General features: G+C 45.3%; 1 protein-coding gene and 1 long non-coding RNA gene across 5 annotated transcripts in view; one reads left to right on the top strand and one right to left on the bottom strand.

Annotated features, from left to right (window-relative positions):
* Positions 1–17,022, top strand: part of THSD4 (thrombospondin type 1 domain containing 4) — a 564,345-nt gene that overhangs the window by 317,791 nt on the left and 229,532 nt on the right. The gene's annotated exons all lie outside the window — the stretch shown is intronic.
* Positions 7,790–17,022, bottom strand: part of LOC131835832 (uncharacterized) — a 32,999-nt gene continuing 23,766 nt past the window's right edge. Inside the window, exons 2-6 of one of the 3 annotated variants that reach the window (XR_009355378.1) lie at positions 14,443–14,497; positions 10,969–12,516; positions 10,509–10,608; positions 8,626–10,378; positions 7,790–8,418 (exon numbers count right to left, since the gene is read on the bottom strand). This is a non-coding gene — a long non-coding RNA (uncharacterized LOC131835832). Of the gene's footprint in view, positions 8,419–8,625; positions 10,379–10,508; positions 10,613–10,968; positions 12,517–14,442; positions 14,498–17,022 lie in introns of all 3 variants that reach the window. The other 2 variants (XR_009355379.1, XR_009355380.1) reach the window with 2 other exon arrangements.

A 17,022-nucleotide genomic window follows, 5' to 3' on the forward strand; every position in this document is an offset into this window, starting at 1 on the left:
ATAAAAATGCGGCATACAGAAATGTCATTTGAAAATAACACTGGGACGAGAAGAGAGAGATAAGTATGTGACGGAGAAAGACATGTTATATGAGTTGTGAACATTGCTCCGGGAGCGGGAGGACCACTTAATTATCCAGTGAAATGGGAACTGTCTAGACAAGTAATTCAGATAGCTCAGGCTGAAGCCAACCGTTCAGGAGTTTGTGCCAGAGCCCAACCTCAGTCCTGCCTACTGGAGTCTCAGGGCTTTGTTTTGCCCTGGGTTAAGCCACATGTCTGTTGGCTGTCAACTGTTAACAGTGAGTGGCTTACTATAAGAAGCTCAGGCTTAAAGGAACTCATCTTCTCTCTCGTGTCCAGTGTAGTCATGGGCAGATGAACTTGAGCCCACCTTCCAGGAGTCATTCAACATGTAACCAACTGCTTTGCCCAAGTTCAGAGGGTCATGGTCACCCTGGCTAGCCCCTCCATGCCCAGCCCTGCTGCTCCTTGCCAATCCTCTGAAGGCACAAGCCACAGAACTGGAAATCAGAGGGTGTACGTCTAACACCAGCTCAGCAAAGAGCCCACTAAGGACCCGGGGGAGGCCATTTGGCCTGTCTGCTTCCCACTTCCTCATCTGTGAGGTGAAGGGACTGGACTAGAACATTGCATTTTTTTTTCCTTCTGAATAGAGGTGCTATTACACCTTTTCATTGCAGAGTTTGTAAAACACAGAAAAATAGCATGCATATGTAAAGTATTTTCACATATTAGAAAACAAATTAGGATCCTGCTTTGGTTCCTAACATATGAAACACTTCTCTGTTCATTGAAGGAAAACAGAGTGTATAATTTGTCATAGCTTCCTAAACTTTCACAACCATTTGGTTTCCAAAATGCTTCCCATCTCAAACATTTTAGAATTCTTTGAGTGGTGCTAGATTTAAAAAAAAGCGGGGGGGGGGGGGATGTCTTTCAGAGAGAAAGAGAGGGGAGAGAGAGATAGCATGTTTCGGTACCAGGTTGTAGGCACTGTGGGCATAGTTTAATCATAGGAATATTGGGAGTTGGCCCTCCTTGGCTCCCTCGTGGTCTTCCATGTCTGTGTCAAGAATATGAGGCCATGACTGCTTTTTTTACCTGAGCCATTCTTCAGGGTGGGTTTTCAGTGAGTAAACCTGAGAAGTGAGATAGAAAGACCTCCAGAACAAAGAGCAGGCTTGCTTAGTGCTTGCTTTAAAAGCAGCACGTTCCCTAAGCTCAGGGTCCCTTAGTGGCGGTGCAAAGTCACTGTACGTGCACCACGTGTCTGGACCCTTCTGCCTCGTCTTCCTGTGGGCTTGGGCCTGAGGCTCACGTCCACACTGCTTGCTGGGCTGGGAGGCATGACATCTTTTGTCTCCGACAGGATTCGCGCGTCTTCCACCAGCAAGAGTTTAACTCATTAGTTTGAAAGGCCAAACCATTATTCCGTGTTAGTTAAATGAGGGCATTGGGCAGCAAGATGGACTTAGATTCTCAGAGGTTCAGCAAGATGCTTCACATGGCTGATGGGTGGCAGAGCTAGACATCAATTCCAGAAGTAACGTGGCTTCTACAGGAACAGCCTGGGTCTGTTAGAATTCCAACCCATATATGATATTGGCTGCTTTCACCACCTAGACACCACACCATACCCTCTAGTCCATAGAAATCACTTGATAGGAAATTAACTGAGAACTTCAAATGGATTCTTCATTAAGAAAAGTAGTTGGTATAAGAGAATGGTCGAGTTGCATTCTTCTAAAAAAAAAAAAAGAAGAAAGAAAAGTAGTTGGTTCTGGTTCGGTGTGAGGTCTGAAGCTACTTTCCTCAGAAAGCTTACCATCTGGTACCTATTTGGAGAACTCATCTACCAAGCTGCAGAACTGGTTTATTTAGATTAAATGAAAGCATTTAAATCTGGTTGTTGTGGTGTTTTATTGGCTTTGAAAAGCATTTTTTCTTCAGCAGGCCACAGTGCATAAATATTATGGATATTCTTAAAAATGAAATGAACACAGTAGGAGCCATTCTAATACCTATTTTGGCAGAAGTAATAAGCTTCCCATGCTGGTGAGAAGAGAAGGTAAGGTAATAATCCTAGGGACATGTGGCACTGCTATCCTAGGGCAAGAAACTTTTTTTTTAAGACTGTATTTTTTGGGGGCGCCTGGATGACTCAGTTGGTTAAAGGTCTGCCTTCAGCTCAGGTCATGGTCCCGGGGTCCTGAGATCGAGCCCCGCATTGCTTCTCCCTCTCCCTCTGCTCCCCACCCCACCCCCACTTGTACTTTCCTTCTCTCTCTCTCAAAAAAAAAAAAAAACAAACAACTTAATTTTTTACAGTAGACTTAGAGTCACAACAATATGGAGAAGAAGGTACGGAGATTTCTCATATACCCCCCACCACCCATGCATGGCTTCCCCTACTGCCGGCCTCCCCCATCTGGTACGTTTGTCACTACTGATAGATAGAGCTGCTCTGGCACATCATTATCACCCAAAGTCCATAGCTGATGTTAGGCTTTGCTGCAAGAGACTTTCTACTGATTAAAGATGGAGTAGTACCCATTGACAGAGAATGCGTGTGTTGAAGGAATACCCAGGGAGCTTGCTGAAGGTACTCTCAGCACTCAGTGATGGTAGACATTATGACCAGGTACTTGGTAAATGTTCTCCATACAGTTGTTCATCCCAGGCATTTATTCCGTAGCAATGACTGTGCGGCTGCTGCAAGGACAGACACCGGGAACAGCAGTGACCACGTCAGAGGTCTCTGTCTTCATGGAGCTTGTGTTCTAGAGGCAGACAGGGTGTCCGTGATGATAACTGCTCTGAAAAAAAGTTGAATAGGATAAAGCAGCTAGAGAGAGAGGGTGTGGGTGGGGCTCTGTGAGCTGTGGTCAGAGGGGGCCTTTGCCGTGAGATGCTATCACGGGAAGGGCTGGGGAGCAGGGGCAGGAAAGTGTGGGTGATACTGCCTGGGTTACGAACAGACATTAGAGTGATGTGAAAAAGAGCCAAGTTTCCTTGCAACCCAGCCTCGTGTTCTGACTTGGACCATGGTCTCTCTCCGGGCCCAATTCACCTGCGGCCTAGGGAGGATCCTCTTAGAGAGAGCGAGCGGAGCTTTTGTGTTATGAATGGACACCTAGAGTGCTCCTCATTTACCACAGTTGGCCATCAGGGAAGCAGATATTTTTATTTTTATTGGAACGGAATAAACATCTATCTTCCCACATGCCACGCTCTGATACCAGAGGAGGAGTGTAATTGTGCTTGGTGGTGTGATGGTGTCCCATTTTGTCCTAAAGAGCAAGGGGAGGAGTGTGAGCGGGCATGAGAAGAAATTCAACATGGCAGCTAGGTCCAGTACAGCCAGTCAGGGGAAGAGGGGGCCAAATTCCGGGAAGCAAGAGAGATACGGAGGAAGGGAAAGAGAGTGGTGCTGGTTGTGGGTGGTTTGTGGAACTGGCCGCTGGGTTGACCACAGTGGGCATTTCCAGGGACATTTGGTATTGTGCGGAGGCCAGCCTCTTTCTCTCAGCTTTTGGCTTCGAGGACCGATGGAAGAGTGGCCCCCCCAACGCCCCTCTTAGCAGAAGATGGGAGGATGAGGAGACTCTTAGAAGGCCTGGGTCTTCTCATTGAGTTGAACCTCACCCATTTTATTGGCATTTCCCCTTTCTCTCAGGGGAGTGAGACCTTTACTTTCATTGCAAATATTCAAGGATTTGTTCGTTCACTTTCACAGAGGAATTAAAACGTGGGAAAACCAAATCCTTACCCCACACCCTTTTCCTTCCCCTCTCGCCACCCCTGCCACTGCTTTCATTTTGGCTTTGGCTTAATTTTGTAACATTAATTCTTTGATCCTTCCAGCCATAAATCATTTAAGTGACTTTGATTAAATAACCGCTTAACTTCCAAAATTCTTTGTATAATGATGGCATTTCTTGTCATATCCTATACAATTATAATGAGGGTTTACAAAGCAGGTTCAGATGCCAGTGCACCTGGACTCCTCCCGGCGCGCCGTGATTTAAGACAACTTATTTCACCTCTCGGGGCTTAGCCGTACCCGTTGATAAGAAAAGCTTACTATTTAATATACATCCCCCATGGAGACGGTGTCGGGAATTTTATTCACTTAGTGTTTATGAAGGATCTTTATGGGCGACCCCAGGGAGGGCGATACCCATGAATATTTCAATATGCAATAGGAAATCTGCCGTTCGGGCCATCCAGCCGATGTTCTATAATGAGCTGGGTTTTTTGGCTCCATGTTCCCTATTGAGACCTTCTTCTGGCTTCTCTGGAGACGGAATTTTGCTGTTTTCCCCGGTGGCTGAGAGACTAGGGGTGTGGCTGGACCAGCTGAACGCAGGGTAGATTTTCTGCCCAGCGTGTTCTTCCTTTGGTGTGGAGGTCCGGGTTCTGTCTGTGTAGCACAAGCGACGACTGACTGCTCATGTCTCTCTTTTTGAGGCTTAACGCCTATCTGTGAAAGGCAGGACCCCTGGCAGTTCAGCAAACCTTCTAGCAAATTCCTCTTCATTTTACTGGCCCCATGGCTTTATTAGTAATACCGGTTGACTCCCACTGACACGTATGGCTTGCTGTGTGACAAAGGGTGAGCGATTTCGATCAGGCGGTGTTTTCCTGCAGTCCCTGCTCTTTCAGTAACTATTAAAGATGACAGTAAAACATATAGAACAGACATCGTTCAGGTATTCCCCACTGCTTCTGAAATGATTATTTCTCTGCCAGAGCAAGAGACCCATGAAATGCGGGCATAAGGACAGGCAGCCACCAAAAAGTGGGTTTTTAAGTTTAAGCTACTATTTAACATGGGGTAAGGACTACTGGTAAATACTGATTTATCTTCCCTTCTATTTCCCTCGGGGCTTAATCTCCCAGCTCAGAACATTAAACAGTTGTTTATTATTCCACTGGTATTATAAAAACAATACTATAGTTCTTTTCCTTCTTTGCTTTGTTTTTTGTTTTTGTTTTTGTTTTTGTTTTATAAGAAATTAAAAAAAAAATCCAATATCCCAGCAGGACAGAGCAATGCCTATGTGTCAAGTGACACAGCCATTGTGGAAGGCCTGGCCAGGGCTTCATTCTTTGCAGGGACCTGCCTTTTTCCTTGGCCTGAGCCTAGATTCTTACCTGCGACAGTGCTGGAAGAGTTCAAGTCTAGGCTTTAGAGAGAGCCAAGAGGATTGGTGGGAAGTCATCGACACCCCACCAAGTAGCCACATGAGCCATCAAGAGCCATGTTGTATGATAAGAATGAAATGATAGCTCTGTTCCATAGCTACTCTGTGGGATGGCTGAGAACCACTCTGGGGCTACCGAGCTCTTGAAATGTGGCTCTTGCAAAGTGGCTCATGCAACCGAGGAAGGAAGTTTTCCATTTTATTGCATTTTTGATCATTACATCTCAGTAGCCACGTGTGGCGCATCCCTGCGATATCAGCATAGATTTATAGTTTCCCAAGGGTTACTTAAGAATAGATCACCCCCACGACAAAAGTAAAACAAAAACCAAGAGTGGCTCTGCTATTATCTTGGACCCCTCTTTCCCCAGGTCCTGGGAAAGTCTGGCCCTCCCTTTATGGTTGAACTTTACCCCTACTTCTCTTCTGTATTTCATCTTGCCTACTCCTTTTTTTTTTTTAAATTTAAAATAACACCTTTTTGAGATATAAGTCACGTACCATACAATTCACATATTCAATAGTTTATACTCTATTCACAGGGTTGTACAACTATCATCGCTATCAATTTGCTAGCGTTGTTAACCATGTATGGGTGTGCCAGATTCTTCATCCATCATCATTTGCTGGTCTTTGGATTGTGTTCGTCTTTTGGCTGTTATGAGTACTGATGCTGCACGCACTGGTCTGTGAGTTTCTGTGTGAATGTTATGTGTTCGTGTCCCTGAGATTCGCACCTAGGAATAGAGTTGATGGTTCACAGGCTTGCTCTACTTTAACCTTTCATGGAACTGCTGGGCTCTTTTCCAGAGCTGCCATGCCATATCACATTCCCATCAGCATTGTGTGAGGGTTCTACATTCTCCGCATCCCGATCAGCGCTTGTTACCATCTGTCTGTCGGACTGCAGTTGTGCCAGTGGGTGTGAGGTAGTGTCACTGGGGCTCTGATCTGACAGCCCCTCACTCTTTGCCCCCGCCCCCCATCCTTCACATTCTGTGTGTGGGCCCCTCCCACAGGTAGCTCTGCCCCAGGGATGCTGTTTTGCAAGAAAAAGAGCAAGTTGCATTTTAGGTATTTCTTCTGAATGAACAGAGGTTACTTCTGTGACACAGTTACAAACAGAAACCTGAGGCGATAGTATGTAACCATTTGGGGCTCAGTCAAACATTGGATACATTTATACTTTCTCTGGGTCACATTCCTAGGCAGAGCTGCATTCCCTAGAATAGTCTCTGTGAGTAAAAGTGGTTCGAGCCGTCTTAAGGGTGTGCTTTTAAAAATTCCCTGTCACAGGGGTGCCTGGGTGGCTCAGTCAGTTAAGCAGCTGCCTTTGGCTCAGGTCATGATCCCGGGGTCCTGGGATCGAGCCCCAAATTGGGCTCCCAGCTTGGCGGGGAGCCTGCTTCTTCCTCTCCCTCTGCCTGCTGCTCTGCCTACTTGTACTTTGTCAAATAAATAAATAAAATCTTAAAAAAAAAAATTCCTGTCACAAAAGTATCTCCCCAGGAGTCCTTTCTCAAGCAGACACAGAATACAGAATATTCTGAGATCACCTTCCAGTCGTCATGGTTTCGGGGATGCAGCAGAAGAAGAATCAAAATGTTAACACAGGGTGGAAACAGAAATACAAAAATCCAGGCGTGGGAGGGCCCTGAAGCCCAGGAGCCATGATTTGTCTGCAGGAGCCACAGGACCCTCAAGCTGCCTGAGTTCATGACTTCATGCATCTGTTTCTTTCTTCCTTTCTTTTCATTTTTTAAAGATTTTATGTATTTATTTATTTGAGAGGGAGACACTAAGAGAGAGTGTGAGAAAGGAGAAGGTCAGAGGGAGAAGCAGACTTCCCAATGAGATGGAAGCCCAGTGCAGGGCTTGATCCCAGAACTCAGGGATCATGACCTGAGCCAAAGGCAGTCACTTAACCTACTAAGCCATCCAGGCACCCCACCCATCAATTTCTTTAATAAATATTCAGTGCCTCGAGGTGCTGGACACAGCCCTGGAGACAGACCCGTGCGCCAAGTGGACCCGGTCTTCGTTTGCCCGGATGAGGCCAATGGTTGTCAGATTGGCCAGGGTTAGGAAGAACACAGTCACACTGTGGACGGAACCATGTGTTGCTTGCTTGCGTGGTCTTTTCCTATGCTTGCCCCAGACAGCACAGCAGTGGGAGATATACCATCCCAGCATGACCAACCTATATATACTTTTTGTTTTTTTTTTATTGTCAAATAGCCATTATTTAATGTCTTTATTCCTTTCTGTGTGTATGTGTGTTTCTCTCAAACATTCTTTTTGAGCTAGGTATCATTTTTATAACCAACTTGTTTCTGGTATCTTGGAGATTAAGGGTTTGGTGAAAGACGTTTCTATTGACAGTGTTCCCTATCTTCTGTGTTTAATTTCTAGTTGTCCTTTAGTGCACTGCTCAAATACAACCTTTTCCATAAAAGATCACCATCACTGTCAATCCTGATGGCTTCTAGAATGAATATTCCATTTTCCCCCTAAACTCCTATAGCACCATGCACTTGCCTTATAACCCTTCCTGTTTTGTAGAAGGAAGGTCCTTTATCTGTTGGCTTTCCTCACCAGTCAGTGAACATCTAAGAGTAAGGGTTTTTGTCTGAGGTTTACTTATATTTTCAGCCCCAATCACAGAAACTCACAGCTAGCTGGTGATCAGTAAATGCTGAGTGAACAAATGAATGAATGAATGTAGAGGAGTGTGAAAAACAAAACAAAACAAAACAAAACAAAAAAAACATCCCATGAGCCCAGATTCTTTCTTCTAGCTAGGAGTAATTTGCCATGGAAATAGCAATGAGGGGTCAACTCTTGTGATCCTTGCTTATTATTTTATACTTTTAATGGGGAAAAATAGAAATGGATTTTCTTGTTGGAAAATTTATTTGAAAAACAACAAAAGCTAGATAGGGAAACATGATAGGAAGTCCGTTATTAAAGACCTTGATGCCTAAGGCCATGCTAATATTTTATCCGGGGAAACAGAATCAACGTCTTACCCCACAGACATTCTGGCAGTATTATTTCTGGGGTAAGAAATGAGGCACCAAGTCTGGTTCATCATGGGCAAGCCCAGATATGCAAAGAATAAAGAATGGGCTGGACCCAGAACAGATCCAAGGGCCTGAAGCCACATGAACGGGCCAGAGTACAAGAACCTTTCAACTCGGGCGCCTGGGTGGCTCAGTGGGTTGAGCCGCTGCCTTCGGCTTGGGTCATGATCTCAGGGTCCTGGGATCGAGTCCCACATCGGGCTCTCTGCTCGGCAGGGAGCCTGCTTCCTCCTCTCTCTCTGCCTGCCTCTCTGCCTACTTGTGTTCTGTCAAATAAATAAAAAAAAAAAAAAAAAAAAAAAAAAAAAGAACCTTTCAACTCTTGGTAGAAAAGCAAGACCATGCAAACCAGGTGGACAGGCAGGAAGGTGGGTTAAGGAAGGGATTTAGGATAAGCAGCAAGTCACATGAGAAAATAACATAAACTGTGATTGCAAGAAGCTCAAACCCATTATTTCAGAAAAAAGGAAAGCAGTCAGATCAAAGCAAAAAAAATTGATCCAGTATCTAAGCTAAGACGAGGGAGTGATAATCATAATGTGAGTTGATGGGGAAGCAGGGTTGGGCAAGACGGAAAATATGGAGAATCTGGTGGTAGACCAGCAGTACTGGAGGCTTTCCAAGGCGGTGGGATGAAGCCGAGGGCTTCCCCTCCTCTGTGTCTGTGGATGCTGTGTCATCCTTGGAGGCGTTTAGCCCCCATTTTACTGTTATTTACAAATAGCAGAATTGTGAATTTTATTAAGGAAGGCTATCATTTAAGTTTATAGACTGTCACAGCATTGTGACAGTCCTCACCTTGAATTTTTGAGATAGGTAGGAAAGTCTTTTTAAAGCCATTTTGTGACAATGGACTTATGCCCAGAATATAAAGAACCCATAGCCAATAATAATAAGACTAACAAACTGTTAAAATGGGCAAAAGGCTTAAATTGAAACTTAGTAAAAGGAGATACATAAATGGTCACTAATTACATCATTAGTAATCAGGAGCATACAAGTTAAAACCTCCACGCAATGCCATGAATGCCACTCCACTGATGATACCAAGTGTTGGTGAGGAGAGAGACAGCAGTCTTCATACATTGCTAGTGGGTATGTAAAATGGCACAACCACTTGGAGAACTGATCCAGCAAATACATGTGCGTACACACACACATGCCTACACACACATGCTTACACACACACACACACACACACCCAAGAGGACTTAAAATCAAAATACATGTGCACACACACACATACACACAGAGGATTTGAACAAGAGTGTTAATCACAGCTGTATTCATAACAGACCCAAACAGAAAACACCCATCAATAGGTGAGTGGATAAACAAATCAGAGTATATTCACACAAGAGACACATTCAACAGAAAGGACCAAACTGTGATCCAAAAACATGGCTGAATCTCAAAACCATTATGTTGATCAAAAGAAGCCAGACACAGAAGAGCTGATCCACAGGGTTTGGTTTCTGTGAAGTTCTAAGACAGGTGGAACTAAGCTACGGTAACAGAAATTGGGAAGTGGATGCTTTCGTTTACAGAAATGGACTTGAAAGGGGCAGGAGGGAATTTCTCAGGTAATGGAAATGTTCTCTGCTTTGACTCGGGTGGTGGATACATGAGTATAAACATCTGTAATGTTTGCAAATGTTTGTCTGAACTCGGGGAACGGTACACTTAAGGCTGGTGCATTTGTGAAATTACACCTTTACACAAGAAGAAAATTGGGTTTGGAGAAGTGAAGATACTTGCTTAAAATTGGGCAGCAAATAAATGGCAGAGCCAGTCCTCGAACCCAGGCCAGCTGATGTCAGAGTTAGAGCCCCCTTGCCTACATCAGCTTCTCTGAGCATACACGGAAGAAGAAGAATCGTTGAGCACATCTGCAAGGGAGCAGAAAGAAGACTCCTTTGTACCAGGGGAAGGAAGGGCATTAGTCACTGAGGTCACATTTCTGTCCTGGGCACGAGCCCATTCCATCTGGCCACCTGCAGGAGTAATTAGGAAGGCTTGACAGATGCTGGAGCAGAGATAAGCATCACCATCCGGCTCCAGGATCCTGCCAGTAGAGAAGGTATTAAGGTTATTCTTTTGCGGGTATCCACCTTGGGTAGTCAATAATCAACCTATTACATTTGTAAGACCTTCCAGAAAACTGCCTGGGTGGCTTAGTGGGTTTAAGTCTCTACCTTTGGCTCAGGTCATGATCCTGGGGTCCTGGGATAAAGCCCCGCATCCAGCCTGGGGGCCTACTTCTTCCTTTCTCTCTGCCTGGCCAACTTGTGATCTCTGTCTTTCAAATAAATAAATAAAATCTTTAACAAAACAAAACAAACAAACAAAAATCCCTCTCTGAATTAATACATTTCCTTTATAAGAAAATGGATGCTACAAACAAAAGGAGAAAAATTCAACACTTCGTAGGTCTTCTATTGGGTGGTAAACTCTGATATTTTTCACTGCTTGCTAATAAACAGAAAGGGCTTATTTTAACAGCAGTGGGATTGTGCTATTTGTGCCGTTTCGTGATGTGCTTTTTAAAGACCACCTCCTCGTTAGAAGACATACATAGATACCCTCTCTCTTGTGCCTGACAGTCCATGGACAGGGATATCCAGGCGTGTTTCACCAAACCTTGCTGTTACTTACATTGTTTCTGGGTGTTTTGCTGGAAACATGTTGTACATTGCATGTTTGCTCTTCCTTCTGGTGTCTTCCTCAGCGAAAGTTCCTAAAGTGGGAATTCTGGCTCACAACTGAGGTTTGGACATCTCATTCATATTGTCTTTTTTTTTTTCCTCTTCAGAATGGTTTTGCCATTCACATTCTCACAAGCAGTGCCTTCGTGTGTTGTCCTGGGTCGCCGGACGCACACCGCAACGTCAGGCCCCATCTTACCGACTACCTCTTTTCATGGCAACGTGGCTTGGAAGGGTTAAAAATTAACCCTTGCTGTTGCGAGGCTCCGTACTTCTCAGCTATGCCTGGATCCCCTTTTGGATTCTGCTAGTTTGAAAATGAAAAATATTTCTTTTTAAACGTTACGTGGAGAACATGATTGATGTTCGAATGTGATCAAAAGATTGGTGGAGCTGGAGACAGAAGTGATCCGGGGTCCAAGTAGCTCGGTTTCACGGCTGGCTGGCTCATCGCCTATCGCTGTGTGCGATCCTGGGCAAGTTTCTTGCTTGCTCTTCCCGGGCCTCGGTGGCCCCGAGTCTAAGATGAGGGACTAAGGAGGACCCGATCCCTACCCTATGCTGTCTTCACTTATGACATTCTATAAATCTTCGGCTATGTAAAGCATTCCTCTCACAGGCTGGGCTTGTAAATTGCAACTGTCAGACCTTTGAAATGCAGCTTGTGTGGGAAAGGAAAAAAACCCAGCAGCTACTTTGCTGCTGGATTAGAATTCTATGTTCTTTGTGAAGTAATAAATTGTGTCTTGGCTCCTGGATTATTCCAGGTTGCCTCGGGTTTTGTGGAAGTGGCTTTTTCAGGAATTGTTCCCATTGCCAGAAAGTGGGTGTTAATTTGTGCCTTGGCTGTTTTTCAGGGCACACTCTGGCAAAGACCTGGCAGGTCTTTTTCAGAGGATCAGTAGAAGCAGGCACCTGGTTTCCCCTCCTTGCACGATGACACACACCCTCCACCAATAACCGGAAATAGACCTATAGTCAGAGGCCTTGGTATTGTAAAGGACCACTTACCCTCAACCTCGGCCGGGGTTTTGGACCAAGTGGAAACACTCTAGTCTGTATACTGTAGGAAACAGGGCAGCCAAAAACATAGAAACTGCTTAGTATTCCTTAATAAATTATCTGAGATCCATTGAAATGAGGTCCAGGTGGGGTCCTGGAAGAGGAGACAAAGCTAAGAAAAGCGAGAAGGGAACAAAATGGAATAATGTTGGGATTTGATTCTTGTAGTTTGCAGCCGCTGTGGCTCTGCCTGATTCAGTCCCCCGGGTATCCTGGGGTATCATCGGCGTCGTTACCCCCAGTCCGCGCAGCAAGGGAAGGAGAGCGTGAAGTGTTGGTGGTGAGTGATCCAGTCGAACCTACAAAAACCACAGAGCGTGGCTTGAATTCCCCCAAATCTCTGCTTGCTTGGCAGAATTTTGTAGTCTCTCACCTCCTTCCTCTTCTCTCTCACCCGTCTACGGCAACCATTGGAAAACAGCTCTTCTTTCTCACCCTGGGAGTCCGAAGTCACAAATTAAAGTCATTTGTCAACCTGCAGTATAATGCACTGTGAAACCACCCCCCGTCGAGTACTCCCCAGACTCCTGTGATCTGGGCGTTCAGCCGTCGTAGCTTACGCCGTGTTCATGTCCCACGTGTACTGCTCCTCATATTTGTCTTCGAATAAATGCTCTATTTCATTTTCATATCCCAAGTGCTACGATGTCTGTGGAACCAACCATTTGATGTGCCAGATAATCGTTTTCTAATGTACTTTAAAATAGTTTGCTATTATTTGTAAATGTTCCTTTAATTTTAGAGCTATTAAATTTTTGAGATTTGTCATTTGTATACAAGTAATACATCTTGCCTCTACTCCCTTTGGTGTACTTACCATCCTCTGAGAAATTAACTCCATTACATAAAAGTTAAGACTCAGTTCCTTGGTTGAATTAGCCACATTTTAAATGCTCAGTAGCCACTGTGGTGAGTGGCTACCATGTTGGACAGAGACAAAATTGTACTGCATGGCACTGTCTACAGTTTGCCCGGGGCATGTTGACTGCTTTCATTGGTTCAAGCTAAGCTAATATATGGTCAGGTCACCAAAAGAACTGTGAATAGTGATTCACTTAAGAGGTGCTAACAAAAATGTCAAATAATAGTTTATTCCAATGACCATTAACCAAGTAAGTGGCAAGGCGGATAGACACATTCAAACTCAAGTAACAGATCGACTTCAGTGTGCTCTAAACCACCTCTCTCCCGCAGCCCGCACTGTGCCTCCCTCCCTGGCACGCCACTGTCCCCTTCCCACCCTCCCGTCCGTCTCCCTCCTCTCCGTGCGTGGCTGTGTGTTTTCTGCTTTCCTGCTTGTTCCTTCTCTTGCTGCACCTCCACATGTCCTAGCCTTGCTGTCACTCCTGGCCTCCGTCCTTTTTCTCTGTTCTTCCCTAGCTTCCTTTCTCCTCCACAAGTGGAAACTTCCCTCATTCAAAACCCAAGTGTCTTTGGATTTCGTTTTATAAATTATTCATCAACTGCAATAATGTCAGGCCGAGGGACATTGTCGGTTGTAATGTGAATAAGGGATACCTCCTAGTGGTCTCCTTGGAGCTGTGACCAGTGGCACACTGGACCTCTCTGGGTAGATGTCCACTGGCATCTCATTGTCAGATGCCTAAAACTGACCATTGCCTATGCAAATCCCAGCTGCCCCTCACTGACGCAACCACACTCAGCTTCTTGCTTTAGTCTACTCCTCCTTCAAAGCCATCTTCAAAAGAACAAGAGAATTTTTGATCACACTTCTTTGCAGACCCACAGAAGAGGAGCGCAAAGCTACCGTTGGTCACCCTTGTTGAGCAGGCTAAAAGCGGAGGATTCCTTAAAAAGCTTGATGCAACCTCTCTTAAAATAAAAAATGACCCTGCCTAGTGCTTAGAAGGCTTGAAAGGATCCCGAGAGAGGGAAATGCTGCATAGATATATGTACGCTTTGTCTGTTGACCTTGACTGTTGAGGAGAACAGAACAGACCCCTTTCTCCTTATTCTGATTATCCAGAGACTCCAGAGAGGAGAGCAAAGGAGAAGTCGGACTGGAGAGCTCTGAGTATAAGATGCCCTGGGGAATATATATGCATTGCTTGATTGCACAACATAGACCCTTCCTTAGGAGGACAAAGTTGAGACTTTTTATTCCTTGCAGGGAAATGTGTTTTCCGTTTTCTCCCCCCCTCGTTCTAAATGCATTCAATTAGGCTATGGAAAATTTAGTTCCTCTTGCTAATTTATACAAGAAGTTATGATACCTTGGGATCCTTCATCTGTCAGCTTTAAACCTGAAATATGGGATTGATTATTCCCAGGAAGGTGATGTGAGGATCTGCTCTCTTTCTCAGACAAAGGGAGGCATTTGTCCAAAATGAAGAGTTCCTACCTGGGTGGGAGTCGTGGAACCATCCTTCTGGCTACATTCTGTACTGCTCCATTCTCTGAAAAAGAGAAACAGATCCAAGTTTAACAAACTTTAATCTTACTAAAATTTAAAGTCTGCATTGTCTTCTGGCTAGTGATAACCGTAACAACTATTTGTTGAATGCTTGGAATTTAATAGTGTGTTAGGTGCTGTAGATGTAATCTCATTAATCCTCATCACAGCCCTGATGGTGTGGACTGCTTTTGCCCATATTTTATTTTAAAGATCTTATTTATTTATTTATTTGGCAGACACACACACACACACACACACACATACACACACACACAGCAAGAGAGGGAACACAAGCAGGGGGAGTGAGAGAGGGAGAAGCAGCTTCCTGCTGAGCAGGGAGCCCAATGCTGGGCTCAATCCCAGGACCCTGGGACCATGACCCAAGCCAAAGACAGATGCCTAACAACTGAGCCACCCAGGCACCTTACTTTTGCCGATATTTTAGTTTGAGGAATTTCATGTCTGAGAGAGGTAAACAACTTGCCAAAGGTCATGCAGCCAATAGGCGGCAGAGCTCAGATTCAAAGCCAGGTCAGTCCAATGCCAGAGCTCTGTGGTCTTTGGACCCTGTAGGTCTGTGTTCATTTTGTCATCAAATATTTATTGAGGGTTACTACAGACCAGGCACTATTCTAGGCTCAGGCATTCTACAATGAACAATAAAGAAGAGATCCCTGATCTTATGGAGCTTATATCTTAGAGAGGAAAGACAGGAAAATGGTAAATTAAAAAAAAAATCTAGATCATTTCAGATGTTGGTAGTGCCATAAGAGCAATAGATGGAGTAAAGAGATAGTGAATGTGGGGTTATTTATGCTGGAAGTTCTTAGAAGGATTTTCTGACAAGATGACCTTTGAACTCAGACCTGAATGGCATGAAGGATCCAGAATGTGGGTGTTGAGGGCAGTAGAAACAGCAAGTGCAAAGGCCCTGGGGTGAGTGAGTGTTAGTGTTTCAGGAACCACAAAGGTCAACATTGCTATCTAGTCAATGGGAATGAGTGAGAGATGTGCAGACAGGCTTTGGGTTTCATTCCAAATATAACAGCACACCCCAGAAGGGTTCTAAGCAAAGAAGAACAAGATCTGAATTAATTTTTTAAAAGATTATTCTTGTTTCTGTGTGGGGAAGAGTGAGTACAGGAGCAAGACAGGAAATGGAGGAAATGGCTGGAAGAACATTAACATCAGAGGGGCCAGAGGCTTTTGAGGGAGGGGGACAGTGCCTTGCAAACAGCATTGGGGGTGGCTGCAAGACTGTCTTTATTCGACTTCCATCCCAGCCCTGAGGAATTTGTGATGTGAGGAGGAGCCGCAGTGGCTAGCGAGGTCCAGTGAGTGGGTCGAAGGACAATGGGCCATTTAGAACCGATGATGAAGCTTCAGGGAGTTTGCTTCACATGCGACGGTGGCAAATCACAGCAGTAAGTTTACAGCATGTGTGTTTAACAGTATTTTAAATGCTTTTCATGGAATAATGTCTTTAGTCCTCTCAATGATCCTGAAGTGTAGGTACCACGATCACCCCGACCTTATACAGGAAACTGAAACACGGAAGGGTTGAGACACTTGCAGCTGCTAATGTGGCCGGCATGACAGATTCTTAATTCTAGAGGTCAGAGTGGTGAGGTTCAGGGGTTGTCTGAGAAGGCTGGGGTGTAACCTCACTGAGGGAGGGGTGCCCTGGTCTGGAGATGGGACCCAGATGACCTCGGTGATCTGGGAGGTAGTGATGAGGGTAAACAAGTCCACTCTGATGCCATTCACCCTGACTGACCCCAGAAGAAGGTTCCTGATCAGCGCATACTGGAAACCTCCAGCCCCTGGCAGTGGCTCTTTCCCATGGCTTCCTGTGCGTGGAGGGGAGCCACAGGCTGAGCCAGGGCCTCCTTCCTGGGACTGCTTTCTTAGGCAACTTGTGGGGGCAGAGCAGTGTCGTCTAAACAAGACAGCGTCTTGACCTCTTTAATCCCTCTGCTCTTGGGCGGGGGGAAGGCTCATACTTCCACATTCCTGGGATAGTTTACTGAGACTCTCATTTGGAGGTAATAATCACTGACTAGGGTTAATGAAGCACTTACTACCACTCAGGTTATACAATGAGCCCTTGATACATATTTTTCCTTCCGTAAACACAACCATCATGACAGAGCTGCTCTTCTCGCTCCCCCTTTTCGGGTGGGCTAACTGAGCTCCAGAGGGGTTATATGACTTGCCCAAGGCCATGGTGAGTGGAGGACCTGAGATCTGAGCCCCGGCGACCTGGTACTTGAGGTCAATCCTCAATCACTCTGCTGTAGGTGAGGAACATACGGGTGCCAGGTTGGGGCAAGTGTTTCCCAAGAAGTCTTTGTAAACCCCAGACGAATGAGAGAGGAAAGCAACACAGAGGTGGAGCAGAGATCCCACAGGTGAACAGCACAGTTCCTCCATGACCACACTGATCTTGACATGTCGGTGGACCAACTGTCAGGATCAGAGGGCGCCCTGAGTGGATGAATTTGGGGGAAACGCAGGTGGGAAAGG

This window comes from Mustela lutreola, chromosome 7 (genome assembly GCF_030435805.1).
Source record: "Mustela lutreola isolate mMusLut2 chromosome 7, mMusLut2.pri, whole genome shotgun sequence".
In the NCBI taxonomy this organism is placed as follows: Eukaryota; Metazoa; Chordata; class Mammalia; order Carnivora; family Mustelidae; genus Mustela; species Mustela lutreola.